The sequence below is a fragment of the Vigna angularis genome, chromosome 7, assembly GCF_016808095.1.
Source record: "Vigna angularis cultivar LongXiaoDou No.4 chromosome 7, ASM1680809v1, whole genome shotgun sequence".
Lineage (NCBI taxonomy): Eukaryota > Viridiplantae > Streptophyta > Magnoliopsida > Fabales > Fabaceae > Vigna > Vigna angularis.
Genome location: NC_068976.1, coordinates 32229904 through 32237142, shown reverse-complemented (window position 1 = coordinate 32237142; position 7239 = coordinate 32229904). Strand labels below are relative to the sequence as shown.

Here is a 7239-nt window from a genome sequence, read left to right as displayed (position 1 = left end):
ATACAAATCTGCCTCCAAAACAAAAGATTAGCACAATATCATTTCATTTTCCATGTACTGATATGGAAAGAGATGGAACACAACAGAGTGAAATGAATAGATGGAAGGAATCAATTCCTTTCTGTTCCATTTCGTACTGTTTTAGGTAATCCAAACAATGGAACCAAGTATTATCATCCCATTTCATTTCACACTATTTTGCTCCTGTCTATCAATCCATACACACATAGTCTTAGAGCATTTTCACAACCCCTTTTCTTCTTAACAATGGAATCCAACATTCTGGGGTAAAAAGAAGAACAAAGGTTATCAATATATGAGCAAATTGCTAAGTATAAAGGAATGATCAAGTCCAAATTGGAGTTCAAAAGCAAGTTACTTACGGGTAATCCAACAACTACACTGAGAAAGGCTATTTTATTGGTTCCAACACATAGGTTGACAGGGCCATTGAATGTGCAACTTCTGTCTTCACTTGTCCCAAAAGTTGAGCCTATAAAAGGAATTAGCAATCATCACATGTTGGTTGGATTCCAATCATAAGAGTTATCGAGTTAAACTACAAACCTAAAAATTGACCGTTGATGAACATGTGGACAACATGGCCTGCTGAATGCACACTACTGAATGCACGTGGAATTAGCTATGATCTTTGAACTTTCTGATAGTGAAGATACATCTTCATCATACGTCTCCCATGAGAACAACTTAGAGTTGCTAGGCAACATTGTATCTTCGTAGTTTGAAACCTCACCTTGATGAAGGCAGAACAATCCAATCAATAACTTGATGCAAAAGGGCAAAGCAGATAGCAATGTGAAGCACAAATGACAAGAACAATGTCACAAAGATCTCCATCAGCTAAGTAGAACAACCGAGTGATGCAAACTAGAAAATGTGAATAACAAGCTCATTAACATCGTCTAAGTTAAGGGAACCAAATGATAAGTAACCATCACAATGAATCGTCCAACTAAGACTTTACTCAATACTATATTCAATGTTTCAAACAAGAGCTAACTAACTATCCAACAAAGTGAAAAAAATCGAATATCAACTGCTTACCATCATCTTCCAAGCAAGATACCCGGTTGACCCTCCTTTATGCCCTTCTTTATCCTCCGAAGCATAAGGGATTCCGCGCCTCAAAGCCTCTTCCACAAACAAGACAGCTCCTTCCTTCTCCCCCATTCATCTTCCCCAGCCCCACTCGCATTGACGCAAACCCCTCTTCCTTTCTCATCCCATTCATCCGCAACATAACTTCAATCCCCGCCAACCTTCCTCCTCTAAGGATATCCAACAACGCCCCTATCACCCCTCAAAGCGCAAGGCTGACTTCGATTCCCTCTCCAACGCTTCCTTCCGCCACTCTGTTTTTGCCACCTCCGCCCCCTCTAGTCCCTCGCGCCGCCACCATGTCGCGACTTCCACCATCCCCAAGTGCGACGAGTCCGACGCTTCCATTGTCGACTCTGCCTCCGGCCGTTGGGTTAGTTTTCATCTTCAGACCCCCGCCGGTCCCCCTTCCCCTACTTTCAACCTCATGAATAGATCTGAATCAAGAAATCAGTAAAAAAAAAAGAAATGGAAAGGGAAAAAAAGGTTGAACCTGATGTTGGAGACCTGATGTTAGAACCTGTGGTAATCGCCCTTCATCTTGAGGTAGAAGACCTTAGAATCGCCGGAGGAAGCCGAGGGAATAAGGCGAGAGTTGAGGAGCTTGAGAATACCGTCGCAGATGTTGGAGAGCTCGGACTCGATCTTGGATCGGTAGTTGCGGATGACGGTGACGTGATCCTCGTTGTCACGGCTCTTCCTTCTACTCGATCGAGGAGATGATGTGCCACGAGGCGCGGCGCGCTCCGATCACGTTCTTGTAGGCTATAGAGAGGAGATTCCTCTCTTCGACGTTGAGTTCCTCATTGTCTGCGACAGCGAAGTGGAGAGCAATGCGCCAAAGATATGAAGGCAACGGCGGAGGGAGGAGGCGGCGTAGGGAGCAGAAACGCAGAAACGTCTGAAGTGGTTGGAGGCAGCAAAGGAGGAAGCAGCGTAGTTGTGGAGGCAGCAACGCAGGGGAAACACGCGAAGAAGGAAAACAATGGCATATGTTTTTACTACGCTAGACCAGGCCTACTAACTCGGTTCCCAAAAACCCGAGGCAATATCCAGCCTACTGCCTCGGTTGTGCTGCCACCCGATGCCTAATCCCTTAAAAAAAATTATTAAAAAAGCATACACCTCGGTTAGGGGAAACCGAGGCAGTATGGGGAATATCGCAAAGTTATATGCTTCGGTTCACTTAGATACCGAGGCAATTTCTGCTTTAGGCACCAGTTAGTGGAGAACCAAGGCGTATACCTTGGCTTTTATTACAAAACTGCCACCGTCTTTTTATACGCTTCGATTTTTACGAAACCGAAGCGTATATGGCGCGTTAGAAACTCCTTTTTTTACTAGTGTGTATTCCATCCATTTCTTATCTTTAGAAGGATAGGTGATCATTTCTTTAACTTTTGATAGTTTAGGTTTTGGATTGTTTTTTAGTACTTTGTTAACTTCAAACGAGTTTATATATTATATTATAATGTTCTGAGACAATTTTCTGCTTTTCAGGTGTGATTTTATTGCAAAAATAAATAATTATTTTTAAAAAAATTCCCACTAGACGTTTGTTAATGCCACATCGGACGTCTATAGACGTCTGTTAGTATATACAGAGACGTCCAATGAATTACAGAGGTTAAACTCGTTCCAGGGTCTTAGACGTCCGACCTGTACACTCAGACGTCTATATAGACGTCCGACTAAACAGGTCAGACGTCCCATCAACGTCACTCATATAGACATCCAATACGGGTCGGACGTAAGAAACCAAAAATAATAAACGTCTAAAGTGATTTATGCACTAGTGGTGTGTTCTCCTCTATTTCGTTTATGCAGAGTGAGCAATGATACAAAAGTTTCCTTTATCTTTTCTCCTTTTATGGGTTCATTGTTATCAATTGGTATCTAGAGCACAGATTTGGAAGTACATGGTCTTCACCCGTAATGCCATGGAGAAACGCATGGATGGTCCTTTTTGGTTAGTCATTCTTTGTTTTACAATAATATTTATTATCGTGATAAATATATAAAATGTTAATATTATACATATATATATATATATACATATAGATACATATACATATACATACATATATATACATATAGATACATATACATATACATACATATACACATATACATACATATACACATATACATACATATACACATATACATACATATACATATACATACATATACATATACATACATATACATATACATACATATACATACATATACATATACATACATATACATATACATACATATACATATACATACATATACATACATATACATATACATACACAATACATATACATACACATACATATATATACATATACATATACATATATATACATATACATATATATATATATATATATATATATATATATATATATATATATATATATATATATATATATATATATATATATATATATATATATATATATATATATATATATATATATATATATATATATATATATCAATGTTTCTAACTTCACGGTAAGTTTTTATGATGACTATATTATTGGGAATAGGGTTTATTCCATCCATTCGTTATCTTTAGAAGGATAGGTGATCATTTCTTTATGGTTAAACTTTTTATATTTCAAATTTAAGATTTTATGTTAAAAATGGTGTTAGTCTCTTCTAATATTTCAGAAGTAGTCAATTTACTTTGTCTATTCTAATAAAAGATTTCTGACACGATTATGTAGGACAAAGTTGTTACAAGGACAATTAGATGAAATCTGAACAAAAGTCTAAAGTCACCTCAAATTGGTATAATCACTATGCATGTAGTTTTATGCAACTCTTAACTGTTGCATTCTATTACCTTTAGTTCTTGCTAATATGTTTTTTTCCAACATGGTTAATTTGGCATTAAAGTGAAGTAATTGGCTTTGCTAGTTGGAATTACTTAATAGTGCGAAATCAACATTTCATTTAAACAACATATAAAGATTGTTAAAAAATATCTCTTGAAGACTTAATTACACTTTTAGTCTTCTAATTTATTTGAAAAATTAAAAAAGATACGTATTTCTTAATGCAATCAAGTCTTCTAGTTTTTAAAAATGTTTCAATTAAGTTTGTTTCATTAGATTGTCGTTAACGTCGTGTCTATACATGCCACATATTAGGTCCTATTATTTTCAATTTCTTTTTTATTTTTTTAAAAATTTCATGTGTCCTGTCTTTGTTGTGTCATGTAACAATGACATACCTTATAAATTGAATATAAAATACTATCATATAATCTGACACATATAACACTATCATGTGACAAACTTTTTAAAAAAATAAAAATAAAAATTTGAAAAATACTATAATCTAATACGTAATATATAAGAACATGTTATTAATAATAATCTAATAGAAACAATTTAATTGATTTTTTTTAAACTAAAAAAACTTAATCACACTAAAAATAGTTATAGGTTTTTAAAATTTTTTAAATAAGGATCAACCTTGCAATTAAACCTTAAAAAGATGTAGTGAAAAGATTATAAATAAAAAAACCTTTTTGAAATGATATACGAACGTTAAAAGTGTTAGCAAGGAGAAATAACGACGGTTGAATAAGGGCCGTAGTGGAAAGTGAAAGCAGAAAAATACTTATTTAGCTAATTTAGAGTTTTCTGCTTTCTTCGTCTACATCATAATGGCTCATTTGGCTGTTCCCTCTTAGTATTTCTCTTGGCATGACATGATTGTATATTACACAAAAATTGACTCATTTGTTTTGTTACAATAATTCTTTTCAACAAGTTTTGTAGAAAAAATAAGAATATATAGACAGTACGGGTATCATTAACCACATATTTGTTTTAATATATTTAAAATTGATTAGAAGAAAAACTCATGCATGTTTAGTTATTGTTCAAACTTAAAAAGAAAATTTAAATTTATCCACTATTATCAGAATCAAAGAGACAGTTATGAATAAATTATATAAAAACTAAGATATTCCATTTAATTAAAATCTTTAAAATAATGAGTTTGGAGATTTTTTATATTCCTGATATAGTGTTTATATGGTTGATTCTTAAATTAAACTCATTTTCTCTTTAGGAGATGGTCAATCTTTAAAATATAAGTTAGCTATAAGGTCTAAGAAAAAAGTGTAAAGAAGAGAGTAAAATATGTAATGTAAATTTTACCCTGAATGAAATAATTGTGGTATGAGATTTGTGGATAGATATGAAGAGAAGGAAAATAAAAATTTGAATTTTTTACGATGAAATTTATCAAAAGAACAGATGTCTAAAGCCATGAAATGTCTTTACTGGAAGCCATGGTCCAGGAAGCTACTTCCATCACCTCCAATTTCAGGAACAGAGAAAGACAGAGATGACATCTTCCCATGACTAAACTCCCTTCAACAGGGGAAGCTTTGCATGGCTTCATATTACGGAACTTCACTTCAAATACAAACCCGTAGTTATTACCATACCCCTTTGTGGGGAAACCCATCCCCTTGGTCCAAACAAATTGTTGTAGAGAACCCATAATTGTACTGGCTTGCATCTTTTGTTTCAGAACTTACGTGAGAGATTCGAAGGAAGTGGATGCATTAGTAGGTTTTTCAATCTTCTCTGAATCTGGCAACATCCCCTGGGCCTCATTCACTTCAGATGTTATCAAATAGCAAAAAAAAACATCAAAAATCACACAATAGAAAACCTGAACACTACATTTTTTTTGCATTTACAGTCAGGAACATATAAACCGACACACGTTTTCTTCTTCGCTTTGACTTGTCATATATACAGAACAAGCACACAAGAGCAACTTCGACACACACAAAACCATGTTCTTATAGTTCACAATACCCATAATCAACCCAGTAAAACAGATTTAGTTTTGTCTTCCGGGCAAGAAAGAAAAATCTCCAACACCCAACAACAATTAAAAAAGTTAATCAAATTACAGTACCTTGGATCGACGATTGGATCATCGCTTCTTCTTCTTTGATTCTTCTAGGAAGACGAATGTCTCGAACAAGAACCCAGGACGTAGGGAATCCAGGTAAGAAGAAAGGAATCTGAACAAGAGAGTATAGGTTTGAAAGGGTGAGAATTTATGATTTCATTCATTAAAACTTCACGTTACAGAATACCATTGTTTATATAGCAGAAAATTACATAGTGTAGCTAATTCTGTAAACTAACAGAATTAACTGACTATTAGTATATTCTATAAATCTTCCACCTCTGGTAGTCTTCTTCGACAGACCGTTCGGTAACCTTCTTCCACCGACCGCTCGGTAGCTTCAGATTTCTTCCACCGTTCGGTAGTCTTCTTCCACAAACCTTTCGGTAGCCTTCTTCCATCGACTGCTCGGTAGCTTCAGATTTCTTCCACCGTTCGGTAGCCTTCTTCCACAGACCGTTCGGTAGCCTTCTTCCATAGACCGTTCGGTAGTATCATACTTCTTCCACCGTTCGGTGGACTCTTCAATGATATCCTATAACATTCTTTTCCTTTTCACCATCGTCAGACCTCTCTACCAAGGATCCTTCGGTCACGATCCTCATATCTCTCGATATTAAAAAAAGATGGAGAAAAAAAATCCTTTCTTGAAATAAAATAAAAGGAAAGGAAATTCAGGGAAACGAAAGGAACGAAGATTGAATAGGAAAGAGAGAAAAGAAGAGCTAAACTAAGCTAGAAGAAGGAGGTATTCCGTTGCAATGTTCACCTTCTGTTGCTTCGCGACCTTGTTAGCCTGAGGCATGGCCACGGTCTTCCTTGGCCCATCGGAAACGGACTTTGCTGGAGGAGGAGGTGATGGAGTAGTCTTCGGAGCAACGACAGAGAGAGTAGCGGCGGCTACTGAGGCGATTTTGCCGTCAGCAATGACGATGGCCGCGAGGATGTCGTCGTAGAAGGTCTCAACGTCCATGTCAGCCTTGTCGGACTCAGGGACGACAACACTTTCACCCTTCGAGAGCTTGTCGCCCTCATATTTGATCCAGGAGACAATTTTGCCTACGATCCTGGTGAAGCTGAGGGCGGGTATGAAGATTTTGCGGATCTTGGCTTGAACGGAGAAGCGGCGACGGGGGAAGGCGGTGAGGGAGGGTGAGGGTGTTAGGGTTCCAGAAT

General features: G+C 36.4%; 1 long non-coding RNA gene across 1 annotated transcript; it reads right to left on the bottom strand.

The window, feature by feature from the left end:
• Nucleotides 1-5426: 5426 nt before the first annotated feature.
• LOC128197937 (uncharacterized) lies at nt 5427-6927 on the bottom strand. Its single transcript, XR_008250681.1, has 4 exons — nt 6833-6927; nt 6343-6709; nt 6067-6175; nt 5427-5759 (listed from the first exon to the last, which is right to left on the bottom strand). It is a non-coding gene; the product is annotated as an uncharacterized LOC128197937 (long non-coding RNA).
• Nucleotides 6928-7239: the final 312 nt, after the last annotated feature.